Below are 18,862 nucleotides of genomic sequence, written 5' to 3' on the forward strand. Positions count from 1 at the left end.
CCCATCCTCTTCAACTTGCAGGCCAGCTGTCAGTGCTGCCCAACTGCCTCGCCCATGCCAACCATAGAACATGCTCTAGATGGCCCAGCCTATTTTTTTTTTTTTCTTTCTGCCTCCTATGGAGTCTTCACCTCCCCACTGAGCAAGTAGCAGGCACCCTGGGTGTTTCATGTCATTATTTTCCCATTTGCCATCCCATGCTGCTAATTTAATTTTAGCACTGTGCATGTGAAGAATTGTCCATTTATATTCTTAAAAGGCAGCAGAGGCCATTAAGCTTGCTCACATATTCGAATGTTCCTTTCCAGTAACAGTGTGAGCTGTCTGATTTGATGGATTTTTGAAGCTGCAATCTTTGACATATAAAATGTCACATAGAGCCTTTAAATTCTAGGACTGAGTTATTTGGGGGATTAAAAAAAAACCTTCCTAGGAGTTGTATTTCTTGATGATTAATGCTTATGAAATATAACAGATACTATGAGATAGAAAAATACCAGGTGACAAGAAAGTAGCTCTTCACAGTTATTTCAAGAATTTTATTTTTATGCTACTAGCCCCTCCAATTCATCCTCACGATCTCCAATTCTACCAAGGCAACCTTGACATGGAGAGAGGGGAGAAACCAGAACGATTCTTTCTTTATTCAGACCAAACACTAATCATATTTCCCTTCCTTTCCACAACCGCAGATCAACACACAAACGCACACAAAGATGCTTTACTCTCTGCTGAAGGTTTTGTGAGGAAAATGGATGAGGATGGGTGAGTGGAAGAAGAGAAAGGAAGCTCATGAGGGTAGAGAAGTGATTGTGTAACTGAATGTGCTACATCTACTTAAAGAGGCAGCAGGCAACATTTCCAAAGAACACCCACTTCCTCTTGCTACTTTCCACTGCACTTTTTAAAAATAACTTCTATTTTTAGAGCAGTTTTGGGTTCACAGCAAAATTGAGCAGAAGGTACAGAGAGTTCCCATATACCTCCTGTCCCTATATATGCAGAACCTCACCCTTTATCAACATCCCCACCAGAATGGTACATTTGTCACAATTTATGAACCTGTATTGTTACATCATTATCATCCGAAGTCTGTAGTTTGCATTAGAGCTTACTCTTGGTATTGTACATTTTATAGATTTTGACAAATTCATAATGACATGAATCTACCATGATATTATCATACAGAGCAGTTTCACTGCCCTAAAAATTACCTGCCTGTTCACCCCTTCCTCCCCCACTTGCCCCTGGCAACCGCTGATCGTTTTCTGTCTCCATAATTTTGCTTTTTCGAGAATGTTATATAGTTGGAATCATTTGGTTTGTAGTCTTTCCAGATTGGCCTACTTCACCTGGAAATATGCAACTTGCATCCTCATCTTTTCAGAATTTTTCCATTGCGTTTTCTTTGATTGCAGACATGGATACTAACCAAATCCTAGACACAATTAAAATAAATGTAAGGCTCAGGGAATAGATGACATTGGTTTCCCAAAAAAGAACCAAAAAGAAAACAGTAAAGCAGTATCTTCTTCCACCTTTCATGCCATTTTCCATTTTAGTAATTTCAAACAAAACATCAAAAACAAAGTATGGGAGGCTGAGGGACACAGTGAAAAGAGCCAGAAAGAACTGGCTGTGAATCCCAACTCTCATTCTTGCATACCTATAAGGTTTGGGGGAAAGTTTCTTAGCCTCTTGTGACCCACGGTTTCCTAACCTATAAAAATAGACTGCTTTTAGAACTTCATAGAACACCAGCAGAGTATCCAGTCCATCATAGGCACTCAAAAAAATTATTAGAGTATCATAATGCAGATGTGTGGCAGTATACAGTGATTAACAGAGAGGCATTCTCTTTCCGTGAACTTAAAACTGAAGAAAATGAATATGCTTCTGAACTAGAAAAATGCACATATGATGGTTGCACTAACTATAGATTTTAACTAATCTCAAAAATTTAGGGGTTCCTGGGTGGCTCAGTTGGTTAAGTGTCTGACTCTTGATTTCAGCTCAGGTCATGATCTCACAGCTTGTAAGTTCGAGCCCCCTGTCAGACTCTGTGTTGACAGTGCAGAGCCTGCTTGGGATTCTTTCTCCCTCTCTCACTGCCCCTCCACCCTCTTCTCTCTCTCTCTCTCTCTCTCTCTCTCTCTCTCAAAAATAAATAAATAAATGTTTAAAAAATAATTTAGAAAAGCTCAAAAGTGAAATCAAAGTAACTGTAATTTGACAAGCAAGAGCCATTGCAATTGAATTTGTACCATGTCTAAAGAAAGACTGAGTATTTAAAAAAAGAAGAAAGACTGAATAAACCACAGGAAGATGGTCAGATGGAAGAAAAAAATAGAAACCAACATCCCCGAGATTGGTAGTAGTTTCCAGACTACCCTGGGGAGAGTGATCAGGAATAGAGAGTATGTAAACCCCTCACATAGATTACCCTGTTGTAGAGAAGGTATGATTCACTGGGCATCAACTGACTTGGATGAATTATCCTTCATTTTCCTTTATTTCCTCTTCCTCTATGCTGATTTCATGCTTACTGAACAACTTTCTGGTTATTCGTTTGGCTTCTGGTTACATTGATTCCAGAGGTGAAAGAAGTGTCCTGAAGAGCAGGCACCACCATCCCACTCTAGAAAATAGTATCTCCTGTTGTATATTCATGACTTGTCTATCTGGGCTCTCTACTTCAGTCTTTTTAAGTTTGATTGGCATTACTTATGTGAGTCCTGTGAATGCTGGGATACTGAACATCTCAGAGGTGATGTGAATCACAACGAATTCACCAGCCAATTTGGTCTTTTGTCGGTCACCTCGTCTTCTCCTGGTGCATGGTATCTTGTCTTCCTCTCACTACCCCTATGCCCTACCCTTTTCCTACCCATAAAAGTCATCAATACTGATTTAAAATAATGCTTGATTTCCCCTGGAAGACAAAAGAAAATTTTCAAGTGAAGACAGTGCTGTCACAGGAAATGAAATAAAGGAAATGACTCTTTGGGTCATAGAAAAAAACTCCTCCAAGGAACATACTTAAAGATCATAAAAGCCATTTATGAAAAGCCCACAGCTAACATCATCCTCAATGGGGAAAAACTGAGAGCTTTTTCCCTGAGATCAGGAACACAACAGGGATGCCCACTCTCACCGCTGTTGTTTAATATAGTGTTGGAAGTTCTAGCATCAGCAATCAGACAACAAAAGGAAATCAAAGGCATAAAATTGGCAAAGATGAAGTCAAGCTTTCGCTTTTTGCAGATGACATGATATTATACATGGAAAATCCGATAGACTCCACCAGAAGTCTGCTAGAACTGATGCATGAATTTAGCAAAGTTGCAGGATACAAAATCAATGTACAGAAATTAGTTGCATTCTTATACACTAATAATGAAGCAAAAGAAAGACAAATAAAGAAACTGATCCCATTCACAATTGTACCAAGAAGCATAAAATACCTAGGAATAAATCTAACCAAAGATGTAAAAGATTTGTATGCTGAAAACTATAGAAAGCTTATGAAGGAAATTGAAGAAGATATAAAGAAATGGAAAAACATTCCATGCTCATGAATTGGAAGAATAAATATTGTCAAAATGTCAATACTACCCAAAGCTATCTACACATTCAATGCAATCCCAATCAAAATTGCACCAGCATTCTTCTCGAAACTAGAACAAGCAATCCTAAAATTCATATGGAACCACAAAAGGCCCCGAATAGCCAAAGTAATTTTGAAGAAGAAGACCAAAGCAGGAGGCATCACAATCCCAGACTTTAGCCTCTACTACAAAGCTGTCATCATCAAGACAGCATGGTATTGGCACAAAAACAGACACATAGACCAATGGAATAGAATAGAAACCCCAGAACTAGACCCACAAAAGTATGGCCAACTCATCTTTGACAAAGCAGGAAAGAACATCCAATGGAAAAAAGACAGTCTCTTTAACAAATGGTGCTGGGAGAACTGGACGGCAACATGCAGAAGGTTGAAACTAGACCACTTTCTCACACCATTCACAAAAATAAACTCAAAATGGATAAAGGACCTGAATGTGAGACAGGAAACCATCAAAACCCTAGAGGAGAAAGCAGGAAAAGACCTCTCTGACCTCAGTCGTAGCAATTTCTTACTTGACACATCCCCAAAGGCAAGGGAATTAAAAGCAAAAATGAACTACGGGGACCTTATGAAGATAAAAAGCTTCTGCACAGCAAAGGAAACAACCAACAAAACTAAAAGGCAACCAACGGAATAGGAAAAGATATTTGCAAATGACATATCGGACAAAGGGCTAGTATCCAAAATCTATAAAGAGCTCACCAAACTCCACACCCGAAAAACAAATAACCCAGTGAAGAAATGGGCAAAAAACATGAATAAACACTTCTCTAAAGAAGACATCCGGATGGCCAACAGGCACATGAAAAGATGCTCAACGTCGCTCCTCATCAGGGAAATACAAATCAAAACCACACTCAGATATCACCTCATGCCAGTCAGAGTGGCCAAAATGAACAAATCAGGAGACTATAGATGCTGGCGAGGATGTGGAGAAACGGGAACCCTCTTGCACTGTTGGTGGGAATGCAAATTGGTGCAGCCACTCTGGAAAACAGTGTGGAGGTTCCTCAGAAAATTAAAAATAGACCTACCCTATGACCCAGCAATAGCACTGCTAGGAATTTACCCAAGGGATACAGGAGTACTGATGCATAGGGGCACTTGTACCCCAATGTTTATAGCAGCACTCTCAACAATAGCCAAATTATGGAAAGAGCCTAAATGTCCATCAACTGATGAATGGATAAAGAAATTGTGGTTTATATACACAATGGAGTACTACATGGAAATGAGAAAGAATGAAATATGGCCCTTTGTAGAAACGTGGATGGAACTGGAGAGTATGATGCTAAGTGAAATAAGTCATACAGAGAAAGACAGATACCATATGTTTTCACTCTTATGTGGATCCTGAGAAACTTAACAGAAACCCATGGGGGAGGGGAAGGAAAAAAAAAAAAAAGAGGTTAGAGTGGGAGAGAGCCAAAGCATAAGAGACTCTTAAAAACTGAGAACAAACTGAGGGTTGATGAGGGGTGGGAGGGCAGGGAGGGTGGGTGATGGGTATTGAGGAGGGCACCTTTTTGGATGAGCACTGGGTGTTGTATGGAAACCAATTTGACAATAAACTTCATATATTGAAAAAAAGTAAATAAAAATAAAATTAAAAAAAAACAAAAAAAAACTCCAATTTTTCAGTTATTTTGGGAGTGGGAGGGAGGTAATAATTCACAAAACAAAAAGTCTCAAATAAAAGAAAATGTGACAAATTTTAAAATAAGAAGACAGGAGATATGTCACAAAATGAACAATATAGGAAACAATTCCAATGATTTCAGGGATGTGGGCAATAGTTCTCAAAGAAAAATGAAATGTAGACATTTTTAAAAAAACAAAATAAAAGATATGCCCCAAAAAGAAAGATTCAGGGAGCACTATTTTCAGAATGGGTCATTAAGAAACAAAAATAAAGATCTTGGTATTATGCTTGCCAATTGGAAACTTACTGATTTTAAGATAAATGGCCTTGAAAACTGCACTGAACTGAATCCATTTTAGTGGACTATTCAAGACAGACAACTATCTCTCAGGTCCTTTGGAAAATAATGGAATTCAAGTGCAGTACTAATCCAATAAAGAATTTTCAAGAGTCAATATCAGCTACTTAGCATGGTGATAGGCGCAAAGCCATTACTGTTGACTTCACTTCCGTTACTCAGAAGTATTGCTTTGCTATTAAACTATGGCTTTAGGGGATATTTGGACCTTTTCCCCCTAAGCATCCCTCGTAATTTATTCCATTTGGAAGATCTGCATCAAGCATAATTTAAAATCTTCGGGCTCTATTCTCTCCTGCAGAAGCAGAGCTCCCATTAGTGCTAATGAAAGCTATCTGTACATCTCAAGCAGTGTACCTCTCATAAGTGTTTAAGAACCAAAATGTTTTATGTCCTGTGAGAGAAGCAGCACTAAAGAGAATCTGGATACAATTTAACAAGGTTAAAATGCAAAGGGTGGGTTGTTTTCCAGATGACAGTATTCCTTAAAAGGTATGTCATGTTTCTGTTAACAAAAGCCCAGCAGGGTTCTCACAGACTCACTGAGGGGGGGAAAAAAAAAGCAGTCCCAACTTTGAACATACACAAAGAATAAGAAATACTTCTACTCTATAAAAGGAAGTTTGGGGTTTGGGGTTTCTATTCTTCCTTTTTTTTTTTTTTTTTTTTTTGAGAGGAGAGGGATATGTGTGTCTTAAGACTCAAGAGTATGACCCTTTACTGCATTTACTGATAGACCTTAAATAATTTGTTGTTCTTTTGGTTTGCATTAGGATACAAAAGAAAAAAACTCTGTGTACCTTCTGTCTTTGTGGCCCAGATTGAATAAGGGAATATATTTGCCAAAAAAAAAAAAAAAAAAGAGTACATACTTTATCTTCAGAGTAGCTCTTTGCCTAGGGTCAGACACTCATCAAATCTTGTGCAGGCCCTCTCATGCCTTAGCTAGATTATTAGAGGATTAGAAATATGTTCTGTAAATTCGTGACTAAAAGCTTGTCATTTCCCACCTCCATCGCACTCAACTGCCCCTGGATTCTTGTTTTTCTGGCCAGTGTGCTGCTGGATTTCACCACAGAGTATCCCAAATCGCACTCCAAGTAGCCTGCAGCCATTTCCTTCTACGGCATCACCAACCTTGGAGCCTCCTCCTGCAGGTCCTCTGAGACAGCTGGTGAGCTTGTTTGGAATACCAAAATCTCTGAACTGCTGCAAGGGCAAATCTGTTTCAAGCCCCACCTCCACCCCTTACTGAAACTAAGGGGATATTGAATGCTTCCTGAAAACACAGAAATAATCCTGAAGATGATTAAAGGATTTCATCACATTTTGAAATCAAATGGCTGTTCAAAAAAAACTGGGATGGTCTCCAAGTTTTGATGTGGGGAAAATTTTGGTTATCACAACATTATCACTGAGGCTGTACGTGGCACAAAACATTGATATAAAGCAACATCACTGCTGATTAAACACCATTAGCATATTCAGTTGGAAACACAAACGTAAACACAGATTTCCAATGTTTGCACCATGTACAATTGCAATATTCATCTTTGGGCAGGAGTGAATAAATAGAGACTTGGAGACAGAAGAAAAGCTAGTGTGCACACTCAAAGAATGTGTAAATGAATGCTTAAAGTAGCTGGGGAGGTCGTATTTATCTTATTTTTAAAAAACACTGGTTAAGTTCTCTTTTATTTTTTTCTTTACAGCTTGTAGCTATTATGTACTTGTGATATTGCCAAGTGGAATGTGGCTGGAAGCATATGTTTAATAAAAGTGTGTGCGGGCGCATACACACACACACTCACACACACATTAAAGCAATACCATGGTTTCCTCTTAAACTGACAGATGTAAGGCACTTTGGGAATTGAGGCACTCCTATTTTAACTCTCCACATTATGTTCAGGCACTTGGAGTCTGAGTATGTTAGAGCAAAGGGAAATAAGTAAGCCTTATGCACATCAAGAACGGTAAGAGCTGACAGTCTGGAGCAGTTACTTTTGTTTGTCCAGATTCTGAAAGTGTTTTTCTGTCAGTTGTTGATCTCATGTGTTTTCCAGATGCCAGAAACCCAATCTAGGTTGTGCAGAATTGGTTTCCTAGGCACGGACCTCTACCAAGCTCACAGTCCATCCATAGCCCACCCGTACAACCATCTAGACCTCAGTACTGGTATTTTGTGCCTTTACGTCCATCTTTCTTTCCCTCCCACAAATTCCTAATTTGTTGTTGTAAGCCATGTCAATTCTTCACGAATTAAGGGTCACTATAAACAAATAATTTGCAAAAATGCATACATATTCATGAAGAAACATATTAAGATAATATTAGACTTATGTTTATATATGCTTACATATATGTTTATATGTTTATAGTTCTTTATCCTGTGCTCTCTAGGCATCAAAGATGGAGCACGTGAAAAAGTCTGAGATTCAAAAACCTGAGTTCGTATCCAAATTTTGCTACAATCTAATGATATAATTGTGTAATTTTTCTCATAGTCACTTAACCTTTGTAAGTTTCAATTTCTTAATTTGGAAGATGGTAGAGCTACAATACTTAAGTGGTTTTCGATTTTTTTAAAGGAGTAGAATCCTTTATTTCATGTAAAAACTTACCCAAAACCAATATTTAAAAGAGCCAAGACTGAAATGGCTCAAGTTGAAGCTGAATGGAGTGTGGTGTTTTCTTCTCTCCAACCTTCTCTTTTACCTCCCATTTCACCTTCATTGTTACCACTGCTTCCTCCATGAAATCTGGGGAACACTACTGAAAACATGTGAAACACATCATCTCCGCGGACTCGTTCAGATTGAAATTATTTTATTCTAGGTATTTATTCTAGGTAGAAAAAGAGTGGTAGTCAAAACATTTAACATACGCAGTATGGGTATCAATCTGTCAGCCTAAACCAACCAGGAACCTATGTCCCCACCTACCAAGTGGGAATCAGTACTGACTTTGAGATTCATACCAAACATGTTTAAGCACTAATGAATAACTGAGGCTCACTTACAGGGTGAATATCTGACAAACCTAGTTAGCAGGGCTGTTGGGAGAATACAATGAAATAATGACTAAGAAAGTGGATGGCATGCTAATAAAGCATTACAGAGATGAAGGAAGAGTATACAGACTCTAAAATCAGTGCTCCTCAAACACATACAGCTCCCAAAAACGAGCATCAACTTTCAGATTCAACACAGTCTACATCTTCATTTAAAAAAAAAATCTTCCTTGGGGCACCTGGGTGGCTCAATCGATTGAGCCTCCAACTTCTGTTCAGGTCGTGATCTCCTGGTTTGGGCTCACTGCTGTCAGCCTGTCAGCACAAAGCCCACTCCAGATCCTCTCTCCCCCTCTCTCTACCCCTGCCCCCCTTGTGATCTCTCAAAAATAAATACAGATTATAAAATATCTTCCCTAAATATAAACTCCATAGACACAGATGACTAAAAGTTTTACCCAATTAGCATCGATACACACAGCACTTAACTTCTCCATCTGAAACACTGCATCCAGTTAGTTCCTGGCATTCCAATCTTCCTCAAGGGATTTTGGAGGCCTGGTAACGTTCCGTTTCTGGATTTGGGTGCTGATGTGTTCAGTTTGCATAACTTTACTGAACTGTATTTTTGTGATGTGCATTCATAAGTCAATAAATTTTTTTTTTTAATCTTCTCAGGAACATAAGATAGGAAATTTCTTTAGAGCTACATGTGTGTATTGGTTTTCTAGTGATGAGTAACAAAATGACCATAAACTTAGCAACTTCAAACAACACACACCTACTATCTCACAGCTTTCATGTGTCATCAGGAGTCCAGCATGGCTTAGCTGGGTCCTTCCATCAGAGACTCACAAGGATGCAACCAAGGTATGGGTGGGACTGTATCTTCATCTAGAGGCTTGAATGAGGAATTTACTTCAAAGCTCTCTCAGGTTGTTGGCAGATTTCATTTTCTTGCTCTTGTAGGACTGAACGTCCATTTCTTACTGGCCATCATCTGGAAGTCCCCCTCTAGTTCTAGAGGCAACTCACAGCTCCCTACTATGTGACCCTCTCCACAAGTGACCCACAACATGGCAGTTATTTCCTCCAGGCCAGCAGACTCTATTGAAATGGACTCATAAAGAATGAAATACAATTAACTCCCATCGCTTTTGCCATATTCTACTGGTTACAATCAAGTCACAGTCTCCATGCACACTCAAGAGGAGGGGATCACTAGGGGCTTGCATTAGGGCACGTCCAACACCATATCTAAAAGTGCTCACTACTTGTGCTTGTGCTTGATTTTCCCAGAACACAAATACAGTTGTCTCTAAAGGAATCTCAAGTATCCAAAGCACAGGCAAAGTTTTGGGCAGTTTCTGTCTCTTGTGTTCTAGAACAGCCTGGAACTTTATACAATAGCTTTAGAAGCTTCCTAATCAAGAATTCAGTTTCATTGAGGATCACTGCATTACCTACATGATGCATAGTGAGTGTGACAAGAAAGGGTCAGATATTGGGTATAGAGTCTTGAGCTGAGAAGTGATGTCCAAGATGGAGATACAGATTTAGGAGTCACTGAGAAGAAATAGGCATGAAATCTTAGGGTCCTTAAGCCATACTGGAGTTATATTATCCTAATTAACAGAAGGATCCTGGGATCGGGGGTGGGGGAGATAATGAAACTAGAAGAAATATGAGACCTAGCTGATATTAATTGATTGTACTCCAAAATCATATTATATAAGATTCTTTGGATCCCACTTTACAATCATAACTCCCCAGGAGGAAATTGAGGATACTGTCCAAAACCCTGCACCATGTCAACCAAGTGTCAGCTGCCTTGGTTGGTATGTTCTCTACCCATAATGAAAAAGGGTTGGGCTAAACCAAAGCAGGACTTTGAAGGGTCACACGTCTTCATCGATATTTCAATTGTTGACTGCTTATGTATTTGTTTTTTCCTTTACAAATGATAGTACTTTACCATCTTGCCACAGATTATTTCCTTGACCTCTTGAGATTCGAGGCTAAGTAAGCTCTGTTGAAAGCACTAGCATGAAAGAGCTGGTGCTTGAGTTTGATGGTTGATTTAATGTGTTAATTTGACTGGGCCACAAGGTGGCCAGATATTTGGTTACACGTAATTTCTGAGTGTGTGTATGAGGATGTTTCCGGATGAAATTAACATTTGAATCCATACACTGAGTAAAGCAGATTCCCCTTCCCAGTGTGGGCAGGTCTTATGCAATGTTTTAAAGGCCTAAATAGAATAAAAGATGGCTCTCCTGGGTCTGGACCTCTCAGCCTCCATAACCATGTGAGCCAACTGCTTATAATACATCTCTCCCTCTCCTTCTCTCCATATATATTCATACACATATATAGGGAACCCTGACTAAATACACAAAGGTTATTCACAATTAAACTCTGTATTTTGTAGCTAGGCTGCTATCAGGAATTTAACAAGGAAGTTTCACTCTTTCACTCATTGGATCTCATATATCCAAGATGCTTCTCTTGAGGTAATTTATATGAAAATGCTTAGTAAACTAAATGTCCTTTGTACACTCCATTATTTTTCATGTTACCTTAATCCATGTTTCTTTCTTTAAAAAATACCATTCTAATAAAGAAAACAGGAAACTTTCTAATGAAGAAAATATCAACTAAAAATTAAAATTAGATAAGTTTTATAATATATAAGATAAATCAACTACAGAAAAACCTGCTAAAACTAGTATACCTATCTACACTGATCAATTAACTAAACAATGATGGAATCTCCATCTTATTTTCAACATATAAACAAGACCTAAGTTGTACGAAATGGAAAAGATGCTAAAAGCTACTTAGCACTCTCAGCTAACTGTTCCTTTGTATCTTCGCACCTTCAATTTCTTTTAATGAGCTATATCATACAAAGGGCTAGTTGGAAGAGACTTCCGACTCTACATAATACACAATAAAACAATGGCTGACTTACTGAAATCTTCCTAGGTGTCCGATATCTTGTTAAGCGTTCTTCATATTATCTCATTTAATTATCTTAACAATGTAATGAGGTAGGTATCAGTATTTGCTTCATTTTTACATTTGAGAAAACTGAGGCTCAGAGAGGGTATATAGAATTCCCAACAATGCATAATTAGTAAGAGAAATAGCCAGATCTGAAACCAGGCTATTTCTAGGCTATTTCTTCTAACAGTTATCTCCTGCCATCAAGCACCTGATAAAAGGTTTTGTCCCTTCACACTGTTGGACTGAGAGTATCTCCAGTCCTCACTTCCAGAGCTACCTTATTTTCTGCACTGTTTTGCTGCAAATATTTTGATTTAGAATGAAGTCTTGCTTTTTAGATTTGATTCTTTGTCCTACATAGCATCTTAATCCAGTCTCTTCCCAGAATGGTGACTTTAATTTCCCATGGTTTCATGCCTTCAAGCAGAAGAAGCCATCTCTCCCAATACTACAGGCCACTCACAGCCCTAGGCTACCTGTTTGCCTGGCAAGAAAGTTTAGGTACATATGAAAGTAGAAACCTTATGCCAAAAGTTACAGGGGATCAGGGTATGAATAGTCAGGAACAGACTACTTTAAATACTCAAAGCTAGTTGCTTGGTCAACTTCACCAATAGCCAACACGAAACTATATCAGATCCACCAAGTTTCCTAAATTCTGAAGTTAATTGAATTTGATTTATCATATTATTTTTATGATGTTACCAATGATTTCACATTATAATGGTTTAAAATGGAGAGAATAGGAAAATTTCTACAAGAAAAAGTATATGTATTAAGGTAAATAGTTTAGTTGGGGTAAAATGAGCATTTCTGAATTTCTCTCATTTGATAGCTCTTTCAAGTATCTTTTTTTTTTAATTAAAAAGAAAATACAGGAAGTATACAAGATGAGCCTGGAGCATTTCGTAGTTTGTAGTAGCAGAAAATAAGGAAGTGCTTTAAAAAAGAAAATAGTGGAGTATGTCAAAGGGACACAAGAGTCAACTGAAAGAGTTCCTAATGACCAAAGTTGAAACCATTTGAGCAACAAAATGAATTAAGTAGCATTGGATGATAACCCAAAGTATAAAATAAATATCCCTGAGTCATACTGACAGAAATAAATGATTAATTCAATAAATAAATAAATGAGCAAGAAGAGACAGAAGAATTCCAAATAATTTATGTAGGTATTCCTTAAGGAGATGGAACATAAATCCTCATCCTTTTGGAATGGACTAAGCATACTGACTTCTTTCCAAAAAGTACAGCATAGGGGTGCCTGGGTGACTCAGTGGGTTGAGTGTCTGATTCTTGATTTCAGCTCAGGTCATGATCCCAGGGTCATGGGTTCAGCCCCATGTCAGTCCCTGCCCTGAGTGTGGAGCCTGCTTGATATCCTCTTTCTCTCTCCCTCTGCCCCTCTCTCCCACCTGTGCTCTCTCTCAAAAAAACAAAAAACAAAACAAAATAAAAACCAGTATAGAAATATGAGGGAGAGTAACTTTACAACAGAGAAACCTGACAAACACAGTTGTCTCATTCAATGATTAGAAGTGGCATTTTACTTCTATGGTCTTCCTCCAAAACATTCACAAGCCCAGTCTAATTGTGACAAAAACCCCAGACAAACCCCTATTGAGGAATATTCTAGAAAATACCTGACAACTACTCCTGAAAACTGTCAAGATCATCAAAAACAAGGAAGATGGGGACATGATGACAAAGTACAATGTGGTACCCTGGATGGGGCACCAAAACAGAAAAGGTACAGTAGGGAGAAACTAAGGAAATCTGAATAAAGTATAGACTTCACATAATAATAATGTATAATAAGGAAAACTGGGTCTGGAATAAATGGAACTCTCTGTATTAGTGTCACCCTTTCTCTATACACCTAACATTGTTCTAAAATAAGAAGTTTGTTGGGGCACCTGGGTGGCTCAGTCGGTTGAGCGTCTGACTTTGGCTCAGGTCATGATCTCACAGTTCGTGGGTTAGAGCCCCGTGTCGGGCTCTGTGCTGACAGTTGAGAGTCTGGAGCCTGTTTCAGATTCTGTGTTTCCCTCTCTCTCTGCCCCTCTATCTCTTGCCCTCTGTCTCTCTCTGTCTCAAAAATAAATAAACGTTAAAAAAAATTTTTTTAAGTAAGCAGTTTGTTTAAAAATTTTTCTGCAGGCGTGCCTGGGTGGCTCAGTTGGTTAACATCCAGACCTTGGTTTCAGCTAAGGTTATGATCTAGCAGTTCGTGGGTTTGAGCCCTGCATCAGGCTCTGCACCGTCAGCACGGAGTCCACTTGAGATTCTCTCTCTCCCTCTCTCTCCACTCCCCCACAAAATAAATAAATAAACTTAAAAAAATTTTTAATAAAAATTTAAAAAATAAAAATTTGTCTTCAAGTTAAAGAAAAAAGAAACTACACAGTCATATGGAACATTTATTTAACTTACATGACTTCAAATGTACATGCTCAGCCACGATAAAGAGGGAGGAGTGTAGTAGAGAGGAAATAGTGTGGTCAAATATTTTGAAATGTTAATGTGCACATTCCTCCTGGAGCCTCTTCCCCTGTCCCCCATCCTGCTTCCCAACTTAGACAGCTAGTCCTGAGTGACTCATTGCATCATCAGAAACATCTGACTATTAAACACCATTGCTACTCTGAGACAAGCCAAAGTTGTCCGATGCCTCTTTCCAAATGACATCTTTTATGTCTGAGGCACTAGATAAAAAGTTGACCACAGAAGGGCAAGACCCATTACTCTAAGAAAAGTAAAGTGAAAGACCAAGCACCTGCTGGAGCGGGGACACAGTTCACTCTCAGCAAGGGAGGCTGTGTGAGAGCTGAGTCAGTTCTCCTCGTTGCCACCCACAAAGGACCTCAGTCATGAGAAGATCTTTCTTTTATCAGACAACCAATGTGGAAGAATTCCAAGACACTGACCTAATTCCTCTCCTATGAGGGCAATGCCCCATCTCAGAATATTCATAAGCTTTCCTCCCAAAACAGAAGATAGGGAACTTAGTCACCCTGAAGGTCTAAGATAACATGAAGAGAAGGCCTTATCTTTAAGGTATGACTAAATAAAATTGCTTTGATATTAGTCTTTTTCTTAGAATACAAAGGATACATACTATATTTGACACCAAAACAACCATAAGTTATAATGTTGATTATTAACCCTTCAAAAAAGACCACCAGAACAAAGATGATCAAACAAAGCTAAGTTTATTAGGCTTTCTGCTGTAAGGCAAACCACACCTTGATAGAATCTGGTTGGTAGTAAGAGAGACATAATGACATTTATGGCATAATAGTTCCAGATGCATGGGCAGAAAGAGGTGAGGGTTGTAATTAAGAGTCATGATAATCAAACTGCTGGTTTTGGTAAGTAAGTTGGCTCAGAGTTTTAACTTCCGGGAGCAAGTAGTTCCTGAATCAAGTAGTTAAATTACTTTTACTTGTTCTCAGTTTTATGTAAGGTAGAAGCAGAAAAATATTTCCAGTCCTATTATGGCTTAAACATGGGCAGGAAGTATCCTCAATCATAGTCTAAGTTGACACAGAAACAGGACATTAATTGGTTCTAATTCTCATCCCCTGGGTTTTATGAGGTGGTCTCAATGATCCCTAACTACTGGTATTCATGCCTTTATGATCTCTTCTTCCTGAGTGTGGGCATGACCTATGATTTTCCCCTAATCAAATGAATATGAAAATGCAATGGGATGTATGTGATTATGTTACATAAGATTATAATATCCTGGGCACCTGGGTGGCTCAGTTGGTTAACCTTCCAACTCTTGGTGTCAGCTCAGGTCATGATCTCATTGTTCATGGGTTTGAGCCCTGCATCAGGCTATGTGCTGACAGCATGGATTCTGCTTAGGATTCTCTCTGCCCCTTCCCTGCTTGCATGCGTGCTCTCTCTCTCTCTCTCGAGATCAGACGAGATCGGGCGCGATCGGGGTGGTATGGCCGTAGACGCTCTCTCTCTCTCTCAAAATAAATAGATTGGGGGCACCTAGGTGGCTCAGTTGGTTAAGCGTCCGACTTTGGCTCAGGTCGTGATCTTACAGCTTATGAGTTCGAGCCCTGCCTCCGGCTCTGTGCTGACAGCTCAGAGCCTGGAGCCTGCTTCAGATTCTGTGTCTCCTTCTCTCTCTGCCCCTCCCCACTTGTGCTCTGTCTCTCTCTATCAAAAAAATAAATGTATAAAAAAATTTAATAAATAAATATTTTTTTAAAAAACTTAAAAAAAATATTATAACATCCCTCTTGCTAGATTTTCTTCCTTACTGGCTTTTAGGAAGCAGGCCACCATGTTGAGAAACCCACTCAGCAAGGACCTGAGACAAGGGCCTCCAGAGGGCAGGCAGCAAAACTGAGGACCTCAATCCAACTACCCACCAGGAACTGAATTCTGTCAACAATCATGTGAGTTCAGAAATGGGTTTTTCCATGGTCAAGCCTCACATGAGACTGCAGCCCCAGCTGAAACATTGATTACAATGCTGTGAAACTCTGAAGTACTACGGGCCCAACTAAGCCATTCCTAAATTCCTTACCCAATGAAGCTGAGGTAATAAGTGTGTGTTTGTTTAAGCCTCTAAGTTTATAGCAATATTGTTACATAGCAATAGAGAACTAATATAGTCCCCCTTTAGATCATTCTGCCTCCTGAGATAAAGGATAGACCATTATCATATAAACACATGATTAATCCAGTTCTACATGGTTGAATGACATGTTTTGGTTGTGTAGAACTTCTTATGGTAGTCATTCCAACACTAATAAATGTCAGATTTTCTTATTATTTTGCTGGACAATGCATTAATTGGATCATTTGCTGGGACATTGACTTTTCCACAGCATTTAAGGCTCTGAAAACCATACATTTGTGCATTGAAAACAGACAAATACTAGCTGAAGGATAGTAATCAGAATGTGTAATTCACTAATAATGCAGGAGCCAAGACTGCCCAAATTATACCAAGAGAAAGATCCCATCCCCAAACCAAAAAGCCCACAAAACCAGATATGGAAGTAAAAGCCAAATTACCTGATGTCATCATTTCTTGGCTTCCTGGATATTTTTAGTAATATAAAAGACCCTAGAGAGAGGTCTGTCAGGATGTAAATACAACATTTTTCTCCTAAGACAACATACATTCCACCTCTAGACGCCAGTATCCTAAACATTTTGGACCACCACCTGTCTAATTTCAGGAGCCTCTCCTGTAGGTTTCAAGCCTCAGTTACATTGTCTAGCCCTTCTGCTATACTTTGAACCATTGCATGTAGGATTATGTACATCTTTGGGGGCTTTTGTAAAATATAAATTGAAGAGGGTTGGGGATAGGAGAAAACTGTCCAAAATTATCTTTCAATGATTAACAGTGTGAATGTAAACTAGGCTCCAGTTTTTCTTATTCTTAAGTTTAACTATCTAAACAACTCTCTTTTTTTCTGAGTAGAGAAACCAGTGGGCCAGACGGACCTTGTGTAATGTCAGGGAATACTCTGAAGGTGGTCATCAGATACTCATGATGAGAGTTTTATACAAAATTTGTGGGTATAATCAGTGACTTTTAGAACACAAGTCCAATCCCAGTCATTAGGAATCCACCATTAATCTATTTTTGGCCCAATACCTTATGGCGTTGTCATATAGTATAGCAATGTTTTAGTAGCACTCACTCATTGGGAGTGGTCCTGTGCCAGGTGATGAAATCTGTCTTACAGAGATCAGGTAACTCTAAAGCAAAAAAGTACGTAGAGTCGTCCTAAGTGGCACATATTTCTTATAAAGTCTGAAAAAGTGAGACAACCTCTGAACACATACCATCTGTTCTGTAGCTCTTTCCAAGCTCTAATTCTATGAAAGTTCTGTAGCAAAGTCTAGCTTCTATGAAAGGTCTCCATAGGAACCTTTCATAGGAGCTAAAGAGGAACCTACATTTTTAGATATAATGGAGTGTAAGGTTTTATATTTGTCTGGCCTGTTGTAATTTTTTGCCAAATAAAAAGTTGTTTAGTGCAATTGAATCTCCTTAACTCAGGAAACTAACTGGAACCGGTGTCAAAGGAAGATGGGTAGCATGCAAAGGCAAGTGAATACAAATAAAGATGCTAGGAATTATGTACTTTGGGCATCAGTTTCTCAGTCTGAGGTGAAATATTGGGGTTTCTGTGGTTGTTTTACCAACACATGCTTTTTTTAGGCCAAGATAAGAGTTTCTTAAGTTATACAATTCTCCAAAAATCTTAACAGACTTCTGATCTATTTGTTTCGGATCAATTCCTAGTGCCCATAACCACCCCCAAAGTCATAAATCCAAGCCTCCTATAATTTGTTGCTTCTCAGGACTATTTCTCTTTCTCTACCAACTTAATGGGATCTACCTTGAGGCCATGTGAAATAAAGGGAAAGTAATATCCTTAATGTGATAGTTGCTGCCAGGATGAATCATTTGTTTAACTGGGAACTCTTAATGGGTTTTTTTGCCATTCAAAGCCTTTTGTAGTCTTTATTTCCTAAAGTCTGGTGTCTAGAAGCAGTTGCCTCTTTTACGTCTGAAAGGCCACAAATTTCTGAACTTTGTCTAATCTCTTTAATTCTGCACAAAACTCATTTCTTTCTTTAAACACTGTGCTAAATGCATCAATAAATGATCAACGCACACTAATATTCTTGCTCCTCCCAGCCATTCTCACCAGAGTTATGGACTCAGTAGGAGTTGCGTCTGACTGCCTTCCATGTTATCACAGATAAGAGTTTCACAAAATCTGTGTTTTCTCACCATTCACCATTGAACCCCCAACTCAATGTTACTATTTTAAGTTTTTGTTATGATATAACCCCACATCAATTCTGTATTTGTTAACATATTGCTAAAAAGCTATAGCAGATAATTACCCCAGTTTTGTTACTTTTACATGATAGATGTTGGGGTTTTTTTGTTTGTTTGTTTGTTTGGTTGGTTGGTTGGGATTTTTTTGTTTTGTTTTTTTTGCTCATGTAACAGGAGTTAGTGCATAAACGGTGAAGAAGACAGTCCTGTTCTGCGGGAGTCAGACTAATAACCTTCTAAACACATCGACATTTTAATCCCCAAAACCTATGCATAGGTTACCCTACACGGCAAAAGGGACTCTGTAGATAATACCAATTTAAAAATCTTGAAATGAAGAGGGTATTCTGGTATTCAGGTCAGCCCAGGTG

The 18,862-nt window shown here is 38.7% G+C and overlaps 1 non-coding gene across 1 annotated transcript; it reads left to right on the forward strand.

The window, feature by feature from the left end:
• Nucleotides 1–6,351: 6,351 nt before the first annotated feature.
• LOC128776014 (small nucleolar RNA SNORA31) lies at nt 6,352–6,472 on the forward strand. The gene has a single exon (XR_008420990.1). It is a non-coding gene; the product is annotated as a small nucleolar RNA SNORA31 (small nucleolar RNA).
• Nucleotides 6,473–18,862: the final 12,390 nt, after the last annotated feature.

The sequence above is a fragment of the Panthera pardus genome, unplaced genomic scaffold (assembly GCF_024362965.1).
Source record: "Panthera pardus isolate Hobbes unplaced genomic scaffold, ASM2436296v1 HiC_scaffold_11, whole genome shotgun sequence".
Taxonomy (NCBI): Eukaryota; Metazoa; Chordata; class Mammalia; order Carnivora; family Felidae; genus Panthera; species Panthera pardus.